General features: G+C 45.9%; 1 protein-coding gene across 2 annotated transcripts in view; it reads right to left on the bottom strand.

Moving 5' to 3' along the window:
- The window catches only part of RASSF4 (Ras association domain family member 4), a 666318-nt gene that overhangs the window by 548482 nt on the left and 91706 nt on the right, over window positions 1–26130 (bottom strand). The window lies entirely within an intron of this gene.

The raw sequence follows: 26130 nt of genomic DNA on the forward strand, positions 1-26130 counted from the left end.
TGTCATGGGCCTCCCTGAGGCACCAGAGGCAGGCGTCGTGCGAGTCCGTAACCGACATCTTGGACCCACAGTACCCGCACTTCTTAAAGCCCGGACGCGGTGTGGAAGACGAGGTAGACATCTTCACAAAGAAAGTACTTCACAAACACCAAACAGGTTCGAAGAACCGAGAAACAGAAACTCCAAAGAGTCGAGGCGCGCTGAGATTCCCGAAGCGAAAACGTTCGCGGAAAAAACAGAACTGAGGCTACGGGTGTCATGTGTCCTACTTATAACATCCAGTGACGTCGGCCGTTGGAGGAGATCCTCGAGGGCGGCGTATCGACGTAGGACGCCAAAGATTTTCCGAAGCAGCACAGCTGTGGTGATTACTGTCATAGATATGGAATACATCGGAGGACCCAATCCCCTCAAATTGTACATGTACTATACAGAAAATATGCATACCTGTAGTTTGTGTTCATGCATATGCATGCAGCTGCAAGTATAAATCTTGGCGACTTGTACAGTATTTCTTGTAGAAGGTGCTTTCCAATGATATGACACTTGTACTCAGAGTGATTGACAGTACATTTGAAGTGCTGATCTATGATGATACAGTTAGATGTAGAGGTCTTGGATGTGATTGGTGGATGGTCGTGTGACTTCTTAGCTATGTCCAATAAGGGAATAGCACAGAAAGTGAAATGAAAAATGGTAGAAGGACTGTCCATGTTACGATATGTCCGCGGACATGGCGGTAGTCCACGGACATCGCGTGTTACATCCGGGGATTTTGGGGTGGGGAGGCATGCAAATGAGAATGAGCAGACCAAGGGACTGGTCAGTAAAGTTTAGTGGGTGTGTTCTGCCAGGAGAGAGTTTCTCTGATACTCTTTTTGCTGAGAGAAGAACAGATAGCTATGGCTGTGTGTTTCAGAAAACAGATTGTTTGGATTTTGGGGGACTCATGGATACATTGATTGAAGGTGCATGCAGAAAGCTATGGAGTAGCTGTAGATCTTGGATTCCCACATGTGGAAGTGCACTGGCATGCAGTACGTGGAATGAAGTGGTTGGACTTGCTACCTCTTTGCTACTTTGGAGAGAGAGCAACATCCAGACATAACTGTAATTCATTGTGGAGGGAACAGTTTAGGACATGTGTCTGGAATTTCTTTGCAATTTGCAATGAAAGAAGGACTTGGGAAGGTCATGGACATGTTTCCAAATTCTCAAGTAATTTTTTCACGGATCGCGCAGACACAAATGTGGCTTCGTTCTTCTTCATTTGGTCCACAAACGGAGAAAGCAAGGCGCAATGTCTATAAGGCTGTTTGTGCCTTTCTAAGAGATTTTGGCATGTCCTCTTTTCACAATGAAAATATTATGTTTCGCAGCACATACATTTTTCACAGAGATGGAGTATATCTTACTTATGCTGGCAATCAGATTTTTCTGAGAAATGTACAAAATGCATTGCAACCTTTTTTGGAATTACAGCATCCATTTTGTAGTAGGTGTTGAGCATTTCAAATTGTTCAAACACAAACAAACACCACCAAAAGGCTCTTTTCAGAGCCACCACTTCCTCTCAGACAAGACTGCAATGTTTATGATAGGGCAACACCCCAAACTTTTAGTTGTTCGCGGACTTCTAAAAAATACACAGGGCTCTGCTTAATTTATTCTCACTTCTATTTTTAAACTGTGAAAGGCGGCTCTGAAAAGAGCCTTTTTTAAATTTTTGTTGTTTAATATTTTTTGTTTTTTTTTATACACGACACACTAGCAGAGGAGGGAAAAGGAGGGCCGGGGGAGGGGGGAAGACACCAACCACGGGGATAAGAAAGGGCGGGTGGAGAGAGGAAGATGTAGAGTGGGTTTTACTTGGGTAGTGAGCAGATCTTCTCGTGCTCTGAGACCAGAGCCTCAAAAGCACTTCGAAGTCTCTCCCTCTGCAGAGTATTGTGTCGCAGTACATACACACAACTGTGACCCTCGAAAGTTAAGGGTCATCAGTATTGCGTATGGCCTGTGAGGCAGTTGAGGAATACGCTGTCCCACAGGAGTGTTCCTTGTGGTGACAGGATCAGAAACGGTGGATGAAGTAGAGGAAGTCAACCTACTACGCTCCTCGCAAGGTACAACCTTGCGAATGGCCCCAGCGAGGATTGACTTTAGGTGTCGCTCCATGGTAGTTGTCCCAAAGCTGTATGAAACAGGCCTCCCGTGACTGACTACCATTTTGCACTCGTTGCAGGTGACTGTTCGCATGCGCCTTAGGAACATTACCATGAATGGTAAATAACCGCCACACCCAAGCCTCACGCCGAGTGCTGGTAGTAGGGAGTTCCTCTACCTCATTCTCATCATCCTCTGCATCCTCACTCCTGTTCCCCTCTTCAGGCCCTTGGGGAGGTGGAGGTGGCAGTGGTGCTGAGGCAGATGTAGTACCAGGTGGCAATACTGCAGTTATGGATGCCATCAGGTTTCAGAATAAAATCTGGAAAGTTGGCTGGAAAATGCACTGTGTTGTGTAAGATAGCCAGAAACACAATGAGAATGAGCTCTAGGGTGTGGCCTTTTATAGGGGTGCTTGTGCGAGGTTCGTGGACATGCCTGCTGTCCGCGGACAGATCGAACACCAAAAAAAGGTTTAAAAAGTCCCAGAAAGTATGTAGAAACTCAGGATTACTATGTGGGACTTGTGCTATGGTGAGTTATTATTGAAAAATATTGTGGATTGCTTGAAAAGGTAGTTTTAAATTGTTCAGAGACACGAACAGTGTTCGCAGTCCGAACACAAGCTCAGAGTGGGTGCGGTCATAGGATAGCTTCGTGAATATCTCCGCGAAGGGAGCGGGTGTCCGCAGGACATCAAATGCACTGAAACTGTTTTGCGCATGCGCGTTGGTGTTCTACGGACACTGTTCGGGTCCTGAAACTAATTAAAAGTGCGTCACAAGTGAAACGAACATTTACGGACAGGCGTTTGTTCTTAGAACAGTTTTAACTTGCTTGCGAACAATACGGACAGGCATAGAATCCTCAGGACACCCCATTTTGTTTATTTGTGAACATCCCGGGACACTTGATGTGTTCTGAGAACAGTTTGAACATGCTTACGAACAGCACAAACAGGTCTAGCGTCCTCAGGACACCCCGATTTTGTTTATTTACGAATATTTTAGGACACTGTTCTTAGGACAGTTTTAGCTTGCCTCCAAATACGGACAGGTATAGCGTCCTTAGGACACCCCCCATTTTGTTTATTTATGAACATTTCAGGTCACAGCCTTTGTTCTTAGGACAGTTTCAGTTTGCCTCTGAACAGTACGGACAGGTCTAGCGTCCTCAGGACACCTCCATTTTGTTTATTGACGAACATTTCAGGACACATGTGGTAGTTTGATTGCGGACATTCCGAACACCAGCTCTGTTCTTAGAACAGTTTCAACTTGCATGTGAACATTACGGACAGATAGTGTCCTTAGGACGCTCCCATTTTCATTTCTTTATGGACATTCCGGACACCCGCGCTGTCCGCAAACACCTGAACTGCTTTATAACAAAGACAAGAAATGAATTAGGACACAATATAATAATTTTACTTTATATGGATGTTAAATTTATGACAGAGAAGGTGAGGCGGAAACTGAAACAAAAACAGGAGAATTGCGGGCTTCAATAGGATTTATATGAGGTGAAGAAAGGATGGAAGTCTCACCAAAACGTTTTGGTTCATGGAGAGGGTTTGGGGATAATTGACTGGGATATGGTGAGGGGGGGGACAGGTACATGTGGGACAATGGTATGTAGTTGTTTGTTTCAAGTGATCCTCTACAAAGTTTTTTAAAATGTTAAAATTTGCCATGAGTAGGTCCACTTTTTCCTTCTATGTGCTGAAGAGTCTTATCCAATACTACTTTAGTATTTTCAATTTTTGTATGGTCTGTACAAAAATAAATGTATGTTAATGTATATAAAATAATAATTGTTTTATATAGTAAAGTGTCTACCATTAGGTTCACTATCTTCTGACATTTCCTCATGTGGGAAATGCTCCTCTAGCCACTCCAGAGTACTAGACATTTCTGTGAGAAAAAAAAATATCACTTTTTTGTATCTAAAACAGAAAGTTTACAAATATATGAGTAAAATGCAGTACACTTACTAGCTTCTGGTAAGGTGTGTTCTTATTGGTCTGTAGATCTGCTGTTGCTCTTAGTTGTGGAGTTTCTGTGAGGTAATCATGTTGGAAGACTATCTTTCCTCTTTTGGTATATTCCATTTTAGAACATATTGTATTTAAATTAATGGTTAATGTGTTATATATGGGTTACACTTCTTATTTATTACTACATATAATGTGTATGTGTGCTGGTTTGTGAATTTGTAAAATGTTCATATGTTATGATATAACAATTAAACATACCCCCCCAGACTTTTTGGGTAGTGGTGCTGTTGCCCGTGGACATAAGAGTTCGCGGACATCAAATTCAGTAGAGGGGGTTCAGTATGTTCTATGTTACTTGTACATAAAGTCAGAGATATTATTGTTAAGTTGTGCTACTAAAAAGCTATGAAATTCAGTAAAAAAAAAAACTTTGTTAAAGAGACGTTGTGGTTCCAAGTAAAACTGAAAAAAAACCTTGAAATTCACCAGTTATGATAAGCTAAGCAACCATAACTCGTACCACCACCGTGCACTGCTAAGACTAACACCCACGACATCAAAGATGACAGCACAAATGTCATTGATGACATCACTGATGACATCACATTTGTATTTACTTTTCATGAAGTGTGTACAAAGGATTCTTATTATAATGTTGAGAAAAAAACTGTCAAGGATCATTGGAATAAATATCATGAGCTAATTAGTGCATTAAGCAATGCATTGATATAAATAGCATTCTATTATGAAGTTCTATCCAGTATACTAAGCTACTCATGCAGAAACAAGCATTGTGTGCAGCATATATGATGAAGGTACAATATTCATAATGCTGCTATGTTGAATAATGAAATGATAACTGTTTTCTTATTAGAGTTTTGCGTACTGTGAAATATGTAATAAGTAGCCAATAAAACCCACGTATTACATAATTGCATTATTACAAACAAAACACAAAGAGACAAGAACACATACAAATATGTGTATATACAGGGAAAGTGAAGTAAGCAAAAAAGCAGAAGTAGTAGCAGAAACAATTCATAACCTAACTGATTATCTTTATGCAAATAAATGATTTCTCTGTTTGAAAGCTGCTATTTACCCTATGTATATGTATAACATGCTGTGACTGGACCCTAAGGAAAGTAGTGCGAGTACAATGTATATAAATATGAGAATATACAGGGAAAGTACAGTAATAAAAAAACAGAACCATCAGAAAGTGCTGATAACTCTGATTATCTTCATGCACAGAAAGGATTGCTCTCTTTCAAGCTTGTGTCTTCCCCTATGTATATGTTTCATATGATATGACTGGACACTAAGGGAATTACTATAAGAACATACTTGAAGGATAAGTCTACAAATATAGTACGGTTACAATTTTTAGTTCCTGACGAAAACCATGTGGCCTAGATATGTCAGTAAAGGAAAATAAGAGGGAGACAGACATGTGATGTCATCAGTGATGTCATCAATGACATTTGTGATGTCATCTTTGATGTCGTGGGTGTTAGTCTTAGCAGTGCACGGTGGTGGCGCGAGTTCTGGTTGCTTAGCTTACCATAACTGGTGAATTTCAAGGGTTTTTCAGTTTTACTTGGAACCACAACGTTGCTTTAACAAAGTTATTTGACTGAATTTCATAGGTTTTTAGTAGCACAATTTAACCATAACGTCCCTTCAACAAAGTTTTTTTACTGAAAAAAAGAAAAAGAATTATATATGAGAGCGCACCCTGGTCCAGCCACTTCCCTGTACTACCATTGCGTAGTTACTTTGACAAGTGGCAGCAGGGAAAACTGCTTAGTTTACTGAATAACCTACTCTTTATACAGCACTGATCTGGACCGGCAAAACTGTATGAGAGAGAAAGAGGTAAGGGGAAAAATATGCAGAGGAGGTCCAAAATCTGCATGCAAAACATACCTGGCAAAAATGCTGATCTGTGGAAGTGTTTTTTTGTATATTCCAGTAACTCACTGGAAAGTGAGCAACGCTTGGCGTGTTTGTGCGCAAGACTTCCAAGTAGGCTGGAAAAAGGTAAGAAGCAGGACATTTCTGCAGGCCCAATGTGGAGAACATGGGGTTGCAACACAAATTAATTTGATGGAGAAAACAGATGTACTCCCAGATTAGTCACTTTTCCAGCAGCAGGAGAAATGTGAATTTGGGCAGCAGATACATTTGTAAAGCGCACATTGCATTTAAAACTATGAAAACAAAATATGTTTTAAGGCCGGCTCCTTCTACAGCAGGCGGAGAGATGTTCTGACGAGTTGCTCAGCCTTTGAGGCAAAAGTAAGTGCAGTAAAACACGTTACAAAGTGCTGATGCGGTCTGGATCAATATTGCGTTACACAATAATACTTTAATATTTGTTTATATAGTGCTTTAATCTAAGGTGCTTTACATAGGACATTTACATACATTATTATTATTACCCAATCGAACTTGGTTACTCATTTATCGCCCTTGGAAGGATGTGGTTAGTTCACATTGCTTTTAATTAAACCACTGCAGCTGAACACATCTGTGGACTCTGCAAATGCTGAGGTGGGAAGCTCATATTGCATCTAGTTATCCCGGTGCATTTAGCTGCAGGCGTGGAACTCTGCAAATTAGAGTAATGCGTTTTAGTATATTTAAAGGATTTACAAATATCTTTAAGGCGCTTCCAATGAGAGCCAGAAGGAAAATGTAGACTTCAGTTTATTTGGTCGAATTAACATATTAGAATGTGCTGTGGTAATAGCAAGCAATGCACCTCAATACGGAGTCACCTAAAGCTATATAGGGTGTGCCCAAATCTGGAGCTGCATTTTTGCTTTCAAACATCATGATGAAGTTAGAAAATAATGAACGTCGATTGGCTAACATATAAGAAATCTGCATACAAGTGCCCCACCCTTAGACTTGCACAAGGAGGAGTCTCGAACTCCCGCCCAGTCTTGGACTGGCCCACAGGGCAGTGGAGTAACTTTGCTGAAATGTGGCAGGGGACATGACAACTTAAAGAAAGAGGAAGGGTGGATGAATGGTGGAAGGTGGGTCTGAGGGATAACACTAAACTACTGCACCACAAGAGTTCATTGCCGGCGCTCTGTTATAACTTTCATAAGACTGGTGGCGTATCTTTAAAATTCAATTCTAAAGACACGTCAGTCTTCTGAACTTTTGACACCACAGTTGGTCTTTAGAATTCACTGCTTTGACAGTTAAACAGCCTGCACCTCCTCTACCTAAAGAGGGCCCGCAAGCAGGCTGAAGGGAGCTGGTGTTTGATTATTGCCACCAGGGCACTGACTCAAACAAGCATATAGACATAATACAAAATGGATGCCTGCAAGATTTTAAAACAGCAGATTATGTTGCCTATTCTGATTTCATAAATTACTTGCAACATGCTGACTCATTAAGGTATATTTTCCTGTGTTCAAATGACCAACGAGGTGCCGAACGGGAGGCCAGACCAGGACATTTGTCAGTGTGACGCCGCTCCCATTCGGCACCTCAAACCACTGGCAGGACAATTTGTGCCAAGCAATTCCTGCTCAGAACGCTTACTGCCTTGCAGTAGGACATCTTACCCTTTCCGAACGGTAGAGTTGTCTATCTGCCAAGACAATGGGCATCATTATAAGCTTGCTGGTACTGTTACTGGACTGGCAAACTATGAGGTCTGCTCACGGGTGCCTTTTCGCCTACCAGGTCTGACCTGGCAGGCGGACAGGCACCCGCAAGCAGACCATGTGGGATGCACCGGCACCATGGTATCGGTGCATCCGGCCTCCCCATTCCCATTTAGCCCTATAGGGCTAAATGGGAATGGGAGCATTTTGTCCGGCGCCCAAGAATGGGAAATTACTGGGTCTGCAATGTCCCGGTAATTGCCCATTCCTGGGCGCCGGGAAAATAATAATGGGCTCCGGCGGGCATGGCTACCACCGGAGTCATAATGAGGCCCAATGTCCCAAGGAGCTCCAGGAAGCAGAGGGTCCTCACGTTTCTCTGGGTCAACAGAGCATTACACGGAGCCATTAAGCACTGATGGGAGGGAGCGACTATTAGCAGTGACGTTTGTCCCTTTAGAAATGTGTATGGGAGGTAGTGATCAGAAGTGAGAAGGGTGCATAATGTTGCATGCTTTATGAAATGATGACTATGGCTTTAAATCCCAAGGGGGATTTGTTAGGCTCACGTTTATCTGCATGATACTATTGTGACTTTGCATGCAGGATGGGGAGAATAAAACTAAATTATACTTTCATTCCTCAACATAGTTCTATGACAATGTATATAGTGTACAATTAGTTTAATATGAAAAGCTTGCTTATTATGTAGCGTGGTTTGCTTCCAAGGCACTGCTATGAATAATTATGTAAGCACACGAAATGTAGAGCAATACCAACTAAACCTGGGAAGATGTGCACAGTTGCTTAAATTGTCCACATCACAGTTTCACCATTTAACCAAAGTGTGTGCTCCTGAACAATTCATTTAATTACATTGTGTCTGACCTGAAGCTCTGTACGTGATTCCGATTCACTGCAAAGGTTATGTTATGTTAATATATAATGCTATTATAGTAAAAAAAGCATAATGACTACAGTTGCTCCATATATAACAATAGTGCATTTTAGGTATTTTGCACCACAAACTTATTTGCCACTTGGCTTACTTATGGCAACTTATTCTAAAGTCAATACCATGGGGCCTCCACGTATCGAAGACTGATGATGCTCCTCGCAAGGTCCTTTTTCTGTGATGTCACTTTGTAGGTGTAATCCATATGCAAATTAGGAGGTGTCCATGTATTTTGCCCCAGAGCGCCTCGAGAGAGGTCCAATAGGCGAGTTTGCTGCATCTGCAACGATCCTGCAGTTTTATTTTTGTGTGTGTAAAAATGCCACGTGCCACTAATGTTACCAAAAAAGTAGATTGGGCCCGGGGTGGGCATTGTGTCTCACCTCACCCTCCACTCTTGCAAAGCTGGATACTCCCCCGACTCCAAATGAGATTGCTCAAATGTGACCCCTCACTAGGGTCAGCCTGCAGCCCACCCCTCCAACAAACGTACACGGAGCTGAGCTGAGCTGAGCATTATGTAATGAGACAGCGTGAGACTGGCTGGGCACCTCAGCCAGGCTTGCACGGTCCAATGATATGATCAATGAATGCAGCGGCCACAATGTGGCCCCCGATCAAAAGATGGGGGGACAAAAAGGCATGATACCAAAGTTGGGGGGGACTTGTCTCCCTGTACCCCACCTATAATTACGCCCATGCCACAGGGAAATGGGACAATATGGTAATGCCTGAGGTGTGGGCATGTTTTGAGGGCTAGAGGGTTGGGGGGGGGGAACTGCATGGCCAATCAGGGAACGAGGGCAGAATCCACCAATAACCACCTGCATGGTCTCGCACATATGTGCTTCTCCCACATGTGTCTGCCATTTGTTGGCTCTGTAGCCCAGACTCCTCCTTCCTTGTCCCTCCCACATCCGATTGCTTTACCTTTGATGTCCTGCAACCACCAGCTCCCTTACGTGAGGTTGCATGGCTCAGACCTATACTCCTTTTGATTTCCACCATGGATATAGATACGGGATGAACACAATTTACTGCTCTACGGTGGTCATCTTTGTAGTTTTTGTTAGGGAAATTGGATATGTACAATACATTGGAGATCAGATTTCACTATTAAAAAAACAATACGAAAATGGCTCCCTGGAGAAAAGTCTCAGGTGCTAAGAGCGATAACTGACATTTAGGGGCCGACGGTGGCGGGAGCGTCCTGCTATGCACTGGCCAGATTCGGGCTCAGGCTGTCAGGCCTTTACGCTCCAGCCAGTCCCCAAATTCTGGGGTTATCGCTACTGTCACAAGTGGATACTAGCCTGTTCTGTGCATCTTTTACAGATGCCCTACCCAATGTCATGTTTTTGAACAAGCGGTATGAATGGTGCTCTTTGTATAGGTTTCCTTTCCTGGCAAATACCTTTCCCATGCCCACACAAAAGTCAAAACTGTTGGCATTGCTTTTTTGTTTAATGATTCGGATTACGCATGCAGTTTTACCTATTTTGCATTCCATTAGCATAGACATTCTTCTCACTTCCGCCTCAGACCTTCCATTTAGCCTCACAGTCCCTTGACAGCCTTTTATCCTTCACGCGTTTTACAACCCCCCCGCCCCCCCATTTTTTTATTTGGATTTCGAACTGCCCCCTCGAAACCCCCTCTTACTCTCTCCTCATGGGGCTCTCAAAATTGAAGAAAAATTATGTTTCGGCATAGCAAATCGTGTAACTGGGCAAAGTTAGCAACAAAATAATGTTGCTAAGTTAGACAGCACATTGTCACGCTGAACGCGAGCCAGTCAGAAAAAGTTAATGTTTTTCCACCATCTAGTGGTGAATTGTTAAAATAGCTAGTATTCCATAAACATGAGGCCAAACTTTGAAAGAAAAGTTGCAATCATCCTCTCCAGATCACAACGCCTTTTAGTTTTAGCAGATCAGTGGTCGAAGTGGGCGGGAGCGGTGCTCCTCTACTTCTCTTTAGTTTTACTGTTCCTATACTTTATTTTTAAGAAGAAACCGTTCCGGACCAGTTTCGTTTAAAAATAAAAGTGTAGGGAGAAGTTGAAACGTGCACTTTCAGTGCACTGCTCTGAACGTTCCCCTAAACAGCAGGCACATGTGTTTAGGGGTTTGTACTGTGCGTGGGAGGGTGCGTGGTGGTGGGGTTTGTGGGGAGCGGTGCAGGCCAGTAGGGAACATAGTTCCAATACTTCTTTTCATGCACTTCGAACACTGTAGCAGATGTGAAAAAGGATGGTTTGTGCAGAGCCACTACAGTGGAAGCGCCAGGGTGATTTCATAAGCAGCTGAAGGGACAATAACACGAAGAAAGAAACTCCCGTGGCAAGCAAATGGGTCATTACATAGCAGAAAGAGCGATGTCCATGTTGGAAGGCTGCCATTGGTTGTTGTACGATGCCAAATGCCTGAATTGAGTAGTTGTTCAGCAAACACTGTACACAGTGCATTCACGGGACATCTCCCTTCTACCAGGCAGGGCGATGCAGAGCCCATTCAGCATCTGTCTCCAGGGCACATATCGGCCAGTGCACTCACTCCACATGGGGAAGGGAAGGGTCGGGCGGGGGCATGGGACTCCCATGGTCAGATGTTTTTGGAGGGCGATCCTATGTACAGTGTTTTGTTACCCACTCCATCAGTTTAGAGGCTTACATCAAATAGGCACAGAGTTTGGACCCGGGAGGCCTTTTGGCTTGTGTATATGTATTATGCACATGCCAGCTACTGCTATTAGATGCCCAGGTACTTGCACCATTTTTCACCCGTTACCAGCAACCGCCATTAACACAACTGCGGCAGTGCCTTGCAAGTGCCTTTCCCATGCGCGCACACACACACAAGCCCACATTAAAGCCATTGCCAATACTTGTTTAATGATTTGGATTACACATGCAGTTTGACTTATTTTGCATTGGACTGATGCGTTAATCAATTAAATGGGCACAACTTTCAGTTGGATGTAAATCTAGAATGAGGAGTATGTTTATATAGGCGGAATAGCCTTCCGACATCTGCCCCTGTAGGTTTGTTGCTGTTGCCAGTGAATGATTTTAAATGTGAACATTGTGTTCTCGGGGGCAAGAGGTTTCACAGGCTCTTGCCATCCCCATCAATAGCCTGGGCTAAATCATGGCAGAGGGCAGTCTTCTGCCTTCAACTTGCTCAAGGACGGCTCCTCTTCTACGTACGGGCACCTTGATGGCACTGGTAGCACAACAAGATCACGGTGTCCCTGCACTCTCCCGTATCCCACCACTCCCACAATGCTAGCCAGCCAGCTCCCAGGCCCAGCTGCTACATGCAGTGGGCAACAAAGCTGGCAGAGCAAGGCAATGCGAGGGCTGCACCACTCCTGGCTGGCTTCTCCAGCACAAGCTGGTTGGGGAGGTAGAAAAGCAAAGTCAGGGGCCGCTCCCCACCTTTTCTTATAGCAGTCTGGTAATCGGCATGCTCTTGTGGGACAGGGGTGCCGCCACCCCGCTCCAATATTTTTCAATGAAAAACAACGGAATTATCTGGCAACACATATATGCCTACTCGGCAGACAGTGGACTTCTGCAACTGCCATTTACCACTCACGACACCTTTCAAGTAACAGCACTATGGTACACATTGGAGTTAATTGTGGGGATTAGAAAACCTCGGGGACATCAAGTGACAGATTTACAGTAGCGTCTTATTTGGAAGTCCGCGATCGGGGCATGTTAATGTTGAGTTGGTCTCCTGATAGGAAACACATTGGTTAGGTGCTTTATAAGGGTGGCGCTGTTCAATGACGTCACTCCACTTTTCAAAAACAAAGTAAAGGCGTGGCTGAATTTGTTTCATGTGGCTTCACTAAAGGGTTGGAGGCAGGGGTCCCTAAACATAGAGGTTGGTCCCTAAACATTGCCCCATTCATTCTACTTAAACAAACGTTTATTCTCATCTACAGCCAAAACCACTGCGCGCATTTATTTCAAACCTTCAGGAGCATGCGTTGGACACCAAAAGCATTTTTTTTATTTATTTTGTTTACAAATCTTATATGCATTTGTCAAGAGTTTTTTTCGTGAGGGCAGGCGGATACGCCGGCCCTCACGAAGGCCACACGAAGGCCACACTAAGGCCTGTTGGGTGCCTGTGTCTCCCCCATTCCTCATCATCTGCCCAGGGAAGAGGGCAGGAGCCCTCTCCCCCTCCCTGAAGCTGCCAGCATCAACGAGGAGGTCCCTAGAGACCTGCCTGATCAGGTCTTCGAGGCCTGCCTGACCTCTCTATGCCGGGCGCAGCGCCAAAACGAGGCTGAGACCGCCTCCTTCTACGTGCGAGCATCCGCCGGCAGGCGGATACACTGACCCTCACGAAGGCCACACGAAGGCCTGTTGGGTGCCTGTTTGGAGCCATAGGAGCCAGGGGCCAGGAACTCTGCCCCTACCGCTCCAGGTAAGCTAACGCTGCCACCTGACACCTGTTTCTGTGCCTGTTTATGCCTAAATCTGCCGTCTGCAATACCCTATGCCCACCTTATTCTAGGTAACTTTTGGCCTTCACCACTGCATTACTGCCAGCTACCATTGTCTCCAGCATCATGTGTGTCTGCGACACCCCAGGAAATAGTAACCAAATGCATAACCCGTGTGCAGGACTGTTAGGTAATACCCCACTGCATTATTGCCAAATTGTGTCATTTGCATCTAGGTGATACCCCACTGCATTATTGCCAAATTGTGTCATTTGAATCTAGGTGATACCCCACTGCATCATTGCCCATCGTGTCATTTGAATCTAGGTGATACCCCACCGTATATTCGCTGGCTACCACTATTCCTGCACATGCTCTGATTACATAGCCACCCATGTCCTCCCAGAGACTACTGAGCTCCTACCGCAACCCAAAGTTCACCCCCTGACCACATACTGAATCTAGGCATTACTACCCTATCTGCATATTGCACCTTTACTGCCTCGCCTGAATTGAATGACACGTATTTGTATTGCTTCTCGCCCCTGCCCACCCCATCTCCCAAATAGCACCTACATTGCTACTCCCACACAACGCCAGCGCAGTACTGTAGAAAATGCTAACCATTTTACTCATCTTCTGTGCAATGGCCACGCCCGCATCCCCAGACACTCCCATCCAGGAGACTGACTCAGGAGCCCCCCCTCCCCAGCCAGGCTCCAATCTCACCTACAACTCCTACACAACTAGGTACTATCCTGACCCTTCCTACCCAAGATATTATTGCAAGTCAGGACCCAAAACCCTTGCCACCCACCCCTGCCCTACCACCGAAAGAAACAACAAACTTCGCGCCAGACTCTCTAAACTTTATGAGCCGCCCCGAAGATCCCTGTCTGACTCCAAATGCGAAGCCAAAAAGGTCCACCAAAGGCACTACTATACCCACAACCAAGTCCAAACTTATCACTCATACAAACAGCTCGGTAAAAACAGATGTACACTCCTACAAAGGAGCTCTCCTCAATACCAGATCATTGGTCGCACATGCCCTCGATATAGCAGACCTAATTATCAAAGATAAATTAGACTTTATTGCCCTAACCGAAACGTGGCTCCACAATGCAGCAGGCCCATCTCTAATGCTGGCCATCCCAGACGGCTACACTATATCTAGGCAGGACCGGGTAGGTAACCGGGGCGGTGGCATCGCCATCATATCCAAAGCAAGCTTAGCTCTCAGACTAGCCCCGACCCAAATTCTGCAGTCGTGTGAATCCCTCACTGCCAAACTCCCCATAAATCACACCCAATCCCTCACTATCCACCTGATCTACAGACCACCAGGTCCACTTGGAACATTCGAGGAAGATCTACACAACCTAATCTCTAACAATGCGAAAACCACCTCACAACTACTGCTACTAGGGGACCTCAACCTAGGGTTCAACGACCCAGCAGATTTACATGCATCTACCATAGCCAATACGATTTCTTCACTCGGACTCTCTCAAAAAGTCAACCTACCCACCCACCTGAAGGGTAGAACCCTAGACTGGGTTGCTGATGCTAATTGCTCAGCGGTCATCACCGCCACCACACCACTACCCTGGACCGACCACTCGTTGGTCTCTTTTAACCTACTGACCTCTAGATCAACTACCACAACCGTGTCACTGGCACCACCCTGCCTCACAAGAAACAAGAAAAATATCTCAATAGAAAAAATCATCCCAGCTATCCTTCCAACCTTAAACGCATTACCAGACAATCTAGATCCCAACACACTAGTTCACGAATATAATAAAATCATGTTATCTACCATGGACAAAATTGCCCCACTCAAACTTCGCACCAGCAAGCCAAAAACCCATTTAAACAAATGGTATACACCCGAACTCAAAGCCCTCCGCCTAAAAAAGCAAAAATGTGAAGCCGATTGGAAACTATGCCCCTCCAGTGAAAAGAAAGCCATCCTTGACACGATTTCTCATCATTACAAAGCTGAAATCTGCTTAGCCAAACGGAATTCCTATAACATCCGCATTGCCAACTCCAATTCAAGTATGAAGGAGCTCTTTTCCATACTGAAGGAACTTGAGTCACCCATTGCCACACCCGACACCTGCACTAAGAACCAGACTTGGTGCACAGACATCCTACAAGCACTAGCAAATAAAATAAACACCCTACAAAACAAAATTCAACTAAAAAAAAAAAAAAAAAAAAAAAGACTCCCTAAACCTCACTAACCCTCCCATATCTCTGCCCATTGCCTCACCAAGTACACACATCAACTCATTCACCTTCTCTAAAACCACCACCCTGGAGGTTGAGAAAATCATCCTTTCCCTTAAACCATCAAACTGTAAAGGCGATATCTGCCCCGCACACATAATAAAGGACGCAGCCAGAGACCTGTCGCCCTTTATCTCTAAACTCATAAACGCCTCTTTCTCCTCAGGCAGCATCCCCGCCAACTTAAAACAATCTTGGGTGCTCCCCCTCCTCAAAAAACAGACGCTTGATCCCCTCATCCCCACTAACTACCGACCCATCACCACGGTACCCTTCCTACTGAAAATCTTGGACAAAGTTGCCTACGTCCAGATTCAAAAATACCTAGAACTGCACAAGCTACTAGGCTCCAGACAATCAGGTTTCCGCCCACTTCACGGCACGGAAACAGCCCTTATCGATCTGAAGATCATCAATTTGGGTTTTAGGGACAAGGGCAAGACAGCACTCCTCCTCTTACTCGACCTCTCCGCGGCTTTCGACCTAGTCGACCACAAGGTCCTCTGCAAACACCTTGACTCAGCTGCTCACTTCTCCCCAGAAGCTATCAAATGGATTGAATCCTTTCTGAGCGCGAGAACCATGAGAGTCTTCTCCCCTTCAGCAGCAGCAGACCCCTCTCCTATTACTTGTGGAGTACCGCAGGGCTCATGCGTCTCCCCCACACTATATAACATCTTCACCAAACCCCTGTTCGACGATCTGGACCATCTGGGTGTCACCTACACTAACTATGCTGATGACACTCAGATTCTCCTCCCACTTTCAGGGGTTCACAGTAAGGACAGAGAGTTGGTGAATAGGGTATATCTCATCATTCAGGCATGGATGGCATCGCATGGTCTATGCCTGAATGACGACAAGACAGAGCTCATCATCTTAGGTTCCCCGCTAATATCAACAAACTAGGCCTTGAATATGCCGAATTCAACATAGATGGCAATCTCATTAGAGTATCCAGGGAAGTAAAAACCCTCGGCTTTTATCTAGATGCCACTATGTCATTCACTAAACAGGTCAACTCACTAGCATCTACCACTGCGTACACCTGCAAATTAATAAGGGCAGGCAGACCATTCCTATCCAATGACAGCTGCTTGATCCTGGCAAGAGCACTCATACTATCTAGGCTCGATTATTGTAACGCCCTCTATAGTGGCACTAACAAAGCCATTATCCACAGGCTTCAAATCCTACAAAACAATGCCTTGAGAGCTGCCCTCAGCATTAATAAGAGAGATCATATCTCTACCACCAGACGCCAACAGAAATGGCTCTCCATAGACAACAAAATCAAACTAAAGTTGGCCTCCCTAACCCATAAAGCCCTCAACAATACCGCCCCCAGCTACCTGATGGACAAGGTAAAGAGAAAGTCCTCCATCCGACAAACAAGACCTATCAATTCCAACCGCCTGATAATTCCCAGATTCAAACTCTCCACCATTGGTGGGAACAGCTTCCCGGTGAAAGCTGCCATGCTCTGGAATTCGCTGCCACATAACCTAAGAGCTGACCAACCCTACTTACACTTTAGAAGACACCTCATCAGTCACCTTAACTCCAATAACCCTTGTATATAGCTGCACTTTCTATACCTAGGCATAGATAGTGATACCTTGTTCGCGACCTCGCCCTCGCCTCTAACAGCCCTTACAGCACACATCTGTACACTTACCTCCTGTATAGATATTGACCTTTTATGTATGAAGATTTGTATACATTTCCATACCTCCTACTCCTGTAATCCTGAATATTTTTTCTCAGGAGTACCCGCCTCTAACAGCCCTGTACATATTTGTATATTTGTATATTTACCCCTGCATAGATATTGACTTTGTATGTATGAAGATTTGTACATTTCTTATTCTGTAATTCTGATTATCTCTATCACTACCTCAATGTGTATATTTCTGCAACATTGTAAGCTTCGAATTATCTTCTGCCTGCGCCCTGTTGCCCCTGGGTAAGGTGCGCCATACAAATAAATAAACAAACCAAACAAACATAAAGTATTCCCACAAGTGGCCATAAAAGTAGATCTCGGTCTGCTCAGAACAAACCACAATTCACCTTTTGACCACCCTACTGGCTACTTTGGTTTGGGCACAGAGTCCCCCTTCTGAGGGATCCTGAACTGCAAAGCAAATAAGGGGCAATCAGACTGGCCTTTGAAAGGGCCACTGGGGTAAGTGCCAGGGGTGGAATATTTCCCAGGCGGCACTCTTTGGGGCTCACAAAGGTTTGGCACGGTCTATACTGATGCTGCCCTGCAAGCATTTTGCCATGGGGTCCATTATGGAGCCTTCATGTTGCCCAGACTCCTGCGAGAATAGAGTTGGGCAGTAACCCCATAGCAGTACAATATGGGCTAACATTGATTTTTAAAATAACCTTTTCCAGACAAAGTGGCATACAGGCCTGTGAGAATCATGGCCATCTCTGATCTGGACAGGACTCCTATCAGAGTGAGGATCTGCCGGCCACAAGTGTCTCGTGGACACATTTGGCGGCCTGCAAACCACCATTAGGTTCAATGTGGCCAATGGACCCTTCTTAGGACTTGGAATCAGGGGTGTTGGTGCAGGCAATCGCCTGATCGCAGTATGCAATTATGGCCATTCATTTTCTTGGGTGGTTCCGGGGTAGGCCGTGTGTGGAACTCCAGGGCGACCTCACTTCTTTTTCCCCCTGTATCCTCCTCTCAGGTGGCCAGGGAAAGGCCATCACTCTTGGATCTTGACACTGGGGTTAGAGATGCAAGGAGGATCACCTGGGTGGAGGGACTCTGGGATTGGGGAGAGGACATCCTTGGGTGAGACATGGTATCCCTTTCCCTTTTTGCTCTGAGCCCTCAAGCTGTTGTCAGCTACTGCCACCCCTATTTCCCCTTTGTAGAGGGGCAGATGTGCACCTCACCGACAGACCCCACCCCTTCACCTCCGACCTATTGGATGAGCAACAGGAAAACACTGTACGACACCTGGTATTATTCCAATACCACATCGAGTGCATGAGAGATGTTAGGCATTCAGACAACCGTACCGAAAGTACCCTCGAAATGAAGTGGTAGCAGGAGATTTGCACACACCACTAAATAGAGGAGCTATAAAAAGAACCTGGCAGGTGCAAAGTGATATCATAATGAGACGATACAGCACATTTAAACGATGTAAGAATACTTAAATAACAAAGATAATTGAAGAAACAAGACTATGCATACATACAAGTGAGGAGAAACCATATATACAAAGATAAGTAACCAGATGAGTATTACATGTATATATGTGGAAACACAAAGTAGACCGTCACATAGCAGCTTGCTGCAGTAGAAAATAGAACATGGGTGATGCGGCCATATTGAGAAGATGGATGCCGGCTCTGAATAGAAGTAAGCGAAAGGCTCGAAGGAAAGATCAGAGCTGACAGAAGCTGGAAATACAAATTCATGCATGAACACAATAGCTGTTGGCAAGAGATCAAGGAGGCCACAGCGAGAAGCTACTGAAGTGTAAAAGGGGATTCAACGAAGATAAGCAATGTATTGTAAGGAAGACATGGCATCAATACTGAAGACAAACAAATGATTCACAGTTCAAGGGTGATTATTGAACAGTAAGGGTTAGAAAAATGCCTATCTGGCCCTATATCTAAAAATGGGAGCACGCTCAATCATAAACGAATACATAAAACATCCTTGTGATGTCTGTCAAAACAAAATGGCCTATACTAACAAAACCTATTGCCTGCCCTTACACTACTACAACAAATATATGCTGGGAAAATATGTATGTACAAGAAAACTGTTCAAAAGTAATGTACAAGGATGACTGAACAGCGAGGTGTCTCACTCAACCTTTGAACACTCTGCCTTCTGTGGCACAAGGATGCAGTTCTGGACATCAGCCAGGCCCTTCTGTGATAAAGTCTCTTTACCATTCAAAAGTCTCATTTGTAGAATGCCTTGGATACACAAAATAATTCCTCTTTAGGGGTTTCACGTTGATATGTTTTCCACCATGGGTCTCCCTCAGTTGGGCTCGGACCATTCAAATCAAAAGTTCAACCAAAGGTTTATGTGGTTCTCCCTCAGTCGGGCTCGGACCCTTTAAGCTTTCTCACTGCCTTGAAACTTTTCAACCTTTCTCAGAAACTTGATTGGGCATACGTTCTCTGCTGGACCACTCCAATACTTGACATTTGTGATTTACAGTTCACGACATTCGGCTTGCTTTCTCTCGCACCTCATCTTGCGCATAACCTTCACTTATTGGTAGCTGTTGCAAGCACTCCACCACAGCTTTTCCCAAATGATTCTGGCGAGTGTGTGTGCCTTTTTCTTAGCCTTTGTGCCCCCAATCCAGGCCATCCTCGCCCATTCTACAGGCCCCAGGCCCCTTTGTCCTCAGTTTGCCTCCCCTTCCCTCCCTGGACCCTCTTCCTGATTCCCCCTCCCATCCCGCCTCCAGGCTCCTATTGGACTGTGGGACCTTGTGTGCTGGGCCTAACAGCGCCGTTGAATCCGAGCGCTGTTCTTTCCAAAAGATTCTGGCGAGTGTGTGTGCCTTTTTCTTAGCCTTTGTGCCCCCAATCCAGGCCATCCTCGCCCATTCTACAGGCCCCAGGCCCCTCTGTCCTCCGTTTGCCTTCCCTTCCCTCCCCGCACCCTCTTCCCGCCTCCCAACCTGCCCCCACCCCTTGATTTGCCCAGAAGAGAGGATTCCCCTCCATTACCAGTCCTCCCAGGGCAGCCCTCTGCCCGGCAGCCCATCGGCTAAGGACCTGAGGCAAAGGACGGCTCCTACAAAGACGGCTTCAGGTTGTATCTGCAGGAGAAGCAAGAAGCCAAGTAAGTGTTGGAAGAGCAGGGCCAGGAGGAATCACTTCACGAAAGTGCATTAGAAGCGTGCCCAATAGCCTCTCTGCAAAAGTTGCATTTAGTATGGTTTACAATAGCCCCTCTCTGAAAGTTGCATTTAGAATTGTTCCCAATAGGCCCTCTGTGAAAGTGCATTAGGAGCGTGCCCAATAGCCTCTTTGTGAAAGTGCATTTAGAATTGTTCCCAATAGCCCCTCTGTGAAAGTGCATTAGAAGTGTGCCCAATAGCCCCTCTGTGAAAGTTGCATTTAGAATTGTTCCCAATAGCCTCTCTGTGAAAGTTGCATTTAGAATTGTTCCCAATAGCCTCTCTGCGAAAGTTGCATTTAGAATTGTTCCCAATAGCCCCTCTGTGAAAGTGCATTAGAAGCATGCCCAATAGCCTCTCTGCAAAAGTTGCATTTAGAATTGTTCCCAATAGCCCCTCTGTGAAAGTGCATTAGAAGTGTACCCAATAGTCCCTCTAACAATTTGAAGGGTGCCCAATAACCTCTGAGAAAGTTGAATTTAGAAGTGCACCCAACAGCCCCTCTGTGAAAAGTTGAACTTAGAAGTGTACCCAATAGCTGCTCATGGAAAGTTGTAGTTAGAAGTGCTCAAAAGCGTCTGTCAACTTAGAAGTGTGCCCAATAACCTCTTTGAGAAAATTGAACTTAGAAGTGTGCCCAATAGCCTCTCTGTCAACTTAGGAGTGTGCCCAATAACCCTTTGAGAAAGTCGAATTTAGAAGAATGCCCAATAGCCCCTCTGTGGAAAGTTGTATTTAAAACCTATAGCCGCTCTGAGAGTTTAGAAGTGCGCCCATTAGCCACTGATGAAGTTGTATTTGGAAGTGTGCCCAATAGCCTCCCGGTGGAAACTGAATTTAGAAGTGTACCCAATAGCTTCTATGTAAAAGCTGAACTTAGAAGTGCGCCCATTAACATACCTGTGAAAGTTAAACTTCAAAGTGCATTAGAAGTTGAATTTAGAAGTCCCCACAATAAACTCTGAAAACTGAATTTATAAGTGGGCCCAAGAGATGCTCGGTGGAAGTTAAACTTAGAAGTGTGCCCATTAGCTCATAAGTGGGAGTTGAAATTAAAACTACGCCCAATAGCCTTAGAACTCCACCTAAAATTCAACTAAAACCATACTTGGGGTGCTGCCACATTCAACCTCTCCTTAACAGCCTACCTGTTTTCCAGCTCACTAGAAGAAAGCGTGCTTACTAGAAGAAAGCCTACCCAACAGCGTAACTGTGCTGTAGCTACAACTAAATAGACCAGCTAACTAGCATTCCCTAGTCTAAAACCTAGAACAAGTGAATAATATCACCCGGCTCCGTGGAAACCTGAAACCAAGACACCCAGCGATATAGCCAAACTAATAAAGTCCAATAAACTGTAAGTTGCACTTGAGACTACACCTAACAGCTCGTACTAAGCATGAGTGCACCCACTTCGACAGAGTCTGTCGGAAACGACAACTGTAGACCACCCGCATCCCCGATCCGCCTTCCCTCCCACCCCCCCCTTTCCAAACCATCCCACCCTCCTTTGCATTCCCTACCATTCCCCTCTCCAAACACCAAGCCAGGGGGGGGCACGATGGCGCGCCAACCATCATAAGACCTCTCCTCTCCCGAACCCCTCCACCGACCAGCCTACACTAACCATATCCGCTCCCCTCACTATCATAACGGGCACTCCCCGCCCTGCAACCATCCACCCCCCTCCATACCCCCAAACCCCCATCTCTCTCCCCCCGAACGCACCCTTTCCCCTCCCTAAAAACTGCATTCCTAGCCCTAGCAAGCCATAGCAAGAACCGAAGCTGCATCTCTCTCCCCCTCTGACCCCCCCCTACCCTCTCTCACACACCAATTGCAACAAAGAAACTGAAGAGGAAGCGTCCCTGGTCCCCCTCAAATTCTCAGCACTCCTCGCCTCACCTGTCTCGCCCACCACCACTTTCCCCCAATCACCTCCTTCCCCCGTAGCATCACCCTTCCTGAAACCCCTCTCCCTCGATTTCTCATCAACTGTAACTGAAACTCCTAACACCCACACCCCACCTCCAAACCCCCCCATGCCAAACCCGTTCATCCGAACACACGCAGCCACCCAATCCCACCCGAAGCCCGCCAACTCTTCTGCTCGCCCACTATTCCCATCGATCAGCACCCATCCTCCCCCTCTCCAGCTTCCTCTCTCCGACACCACCCACCTCCGCCCAAGCCCCACCCCGTTCTGCTCCAGCCCCAAGACCAACCAAACCAGCCAATGTGAACTGCATCATATTTAATGCCCGATCCGTAGCAAAAAACAGACACTCCATCTTTGACCTCCTCGCCTCTGACAATCCAGACCTGGTTTTCATAACCGAAACTTGGTTCTCCGACGACTTCGCCCCAATCGCCAGTGATGCCCCCCCCCCCCCCCCCCCGACTACTCCCTCATCCCACTGAACCGTCCCTCTAGAGGAGGGGGCGGGGGGAGGAGGAGTAGCATTCGTCTTCAAATCTCTCTTCCACGCCTCAATCGTCGACAACCAACCTTCCATTCCTTCCTGCAAATCACTCTTCGTTAAACTATCCCTCTCCCCGTCGCTCTCACACAGCTTCCTAATAATCTACAGGCCCCCCCCGGCTACGATAAACAACTCGCAAACAACCTCTGCGACTCTATTGCCACCCTCCAACTAAACCATCCCAACCTCACCCTTCTTGGAGACTTCAACATATGGCTCGACATCCCCACCAATCGTATGACTCTCTGGTTGACGGCTTAGACGCAATTAACCTCCAACCCCACATAAAAGACCCGACCCACTATAAAGGACACTCTTGATGCCATCAACACCTGGATTCATTTAAAACCCCCACCCCTATCATCTCGTCCGATCACTTCATGCTCTCTTTTGCCATTCGCTCACCTGAACCCCCTCCCGTACTCTAATCTGAACCACCGAATCTACACAAATGCTGGAAAAAACTAATAATTGTCCTGTACCTAGCCGACGCACTGCTCCATTCTCCACCACCTATCTGCCAACTCGATAAACAACTAACCCCCCCGACGCCTTCGACTCATGGCTCAACACATCTCTGATGCGGCTCACAACCCCCTGCAAACCATCAACCCGCTGTGGCCCCTTTCCCAGATGGTTCACTCCTGAGTTGAAGACCAATAAAAAACTATAAATGCCTACAACGCAAATGGCAGAAAGACAAAACCAAGGAGAGCAGAGCCACCTTGGCCCGACACCTCTATCAGTACAAGGCTGAAATCCGGAAAGCAAAAAAAGCCCACTACAACTCCTGAATCCTAAACTGCAAAAACCCAAGCAAGGAACTCCACTAAAACATATCTGAATTCACCAAACCGGCTTGCACCACGACCGTTCCGACCCCCTCACAATCACTGTGCGACTCAATCTCTCTCCACTTTTACACCACGGCTCTTGAAAGAACAAATACCCTAGCCTCCAAACTGGCTCTCTTTCAACCTCCATGCAATACTCCCCCATAGTGGCTAACCCACCAGCTGCGACCACCTCGCAACCAACATTCGAATCCTTTACTCCAATATCACAAGAACAATTTCACAAACTTCTATCTGCCCGCAAACCATCTGGCTCTCCACTTGACCCTTGCCCGGCCACAACCCTCAAAGAAATTTCACTTCCACCTGCGCAGAAGAACACGCAAGATCCATCATAAATACCTCCCTTTCCTCTGGTATCTTTCCCGACGCATTCAAAACGGTTCATGTCAAACTTGAAAAAACCTTCCCTCGACCCTCTTGAGCCCAAAAACTACCGCCCCATCTCAAACACCAGGTTCCTTGCCAAACTCATTGACCGAACCGCCTACTCCCAACTAAATGCCTTTGTCGAAACCAACAATCTCCTAGACCCTGCACAATCAGGTTTCAGAGCCCATCACGGAACTGAAACCACCCTAACCTCAATCTGGGATGATCTTAAAATGACAGCAGACTCCGCGGGATGTGCCACATTAATCCTTCTTGACCTATCTGCCGCCTTTGACACAATCAACCACTCAATCCTCCTTGACCGTCTCCACTCCCTAGGAATTTGTGGAACCGCTCTCAAATGATAGCTTAAGTCCTCAAAAAAGGGTACCAAATAACGATACTCTCCACCTATACCTCCCAAGCCCGACCAGTCGACACGGCAGTCTCACAAGGAGCATGCCTATCCGCCCTCCTATTCAATTTCTACCTGATCACCCTCCCTCCAATAATTCGTTCACACAACATCCTATGTTACAACTATGCCGATGGCACTCAACTAATTCTAAAACTAATGAACTCAAATCCCAACTCCCGACCTGACCTGGCCTCCTGCCTCCTCGACATAGAACTCTGGATGACCCAAAACCACCTCCTGTTAAACCCCTTCAAAACAGAAATCATGGTATGTGGCAACTCCAAACTCCTTCCGCACGCACTACCCTGGCCAGCCGCCATGGGCAACTCACCAACCCCTGCAACTCAGTGAAAAATCTTGGATGCACCCTTGACTCGGACCCAACACTCTCGTGCCAAGTCAACAACGTCTCAAAGTCCTGCCACTACCACCTTAGGCGCATCTTTCCATATCTCTCATTTCCAAACAGACTCTCCGCGGTCCAATCAATTGTTATATGAAGACTGGACTAAAAAAAAACTATACCTCGGAGTCCACGCGTATCAACTGAATAAACTCCAAAGGGCACAAAACGCGGCAGCCAAAATGCTACTTGCGCTCGGCCCAAGAGACCACATCTCCCCAGCCCTTAAGACACTACATTGGCTTCCAGTAGCCCGAAGGGTGACCTTCAAAACCTTATGCATCTCCCATCGAGCACTACATAAAACTGGACCTCAATATCTTCATGACAAACTAAAACCTTATCATCCCACTCGCAACCTAAGATCAAGCTCAGCCGGCCGCCTAGTAATTCCTAAGACAAACTCAGTCAGGTTAGGCGGATCATCATTCTCAGCCCTGGCTCCAACCCTGTGGAACTCTCTCCCACCCCACATCCACCTAACCGAGGATTTAGCGTCTTTCCGCAAACTACTGAAAACCTGGCTCTTCCCCTAAAAAAAAAAAAACGCCCGGTTTAGGCTCTTCCACTAAAAACCAACCGGTTATCAAACTAACAGCATCACAATGACCCCGACCCAACACACTCCCTGATGCGAGAAACTGACAGCTTATAAACTCGAATGTTAACTAGAAAGACAAACAGAACTAAACGAGTAAAGTAGATCAAAACAATGAAGTGGATAATATGAACTAAACTAAGGAGATCTAAGCTGCTGAAATTGACATAATGCATGAGGAGGCAACAAAGTGAATGGCGTGGATGAAATAGTTAGAATGGATGAAGTGTGATGAACAGGTGAATGCACTGAGTGGAAGAGTGCATGAGTGGAAGAACTGATGAATAGATAAATCAAACGAGTATGTAGATCGGAGGGTACAGAATAGATGAACATGCTAAGCGGATGAGTGTGTAAAGTGGTTGGGCGTGTAGAGCTGATGAGTGCGTAAATACAGAGAAGCGAATAAAACGCAGGAGTGTGTAGAACTGATGACTATACTGACCGGACGAACGTGCGGAGCGGACGAAAGTGCGGAGCGGACGAGCAGTGTGTAGAGTGGACGAGCAGTGTGTAGAGTGGACGAGCAGTGTGTAGAGCGGAGGAGAGTAGAGAACATGGGAGAGTAGAGAACAGGGGAGAGTAGA

Source organism: Ambystoma mexicanum, chromosome 8 (genome assembly GCF_040938575.1).
Source record: "Ambystoma mexicanum isolate Mex_15411 chromosome 8, UKY_AmexF1_1, whole genome shotgun sequence".
Lineage (NCBI taxonomy): Eukaryota > Metazoa > Chordata > Amphibia > Caudata > Ambystomatidae > Ambystoma > Ambystoma mexicanum.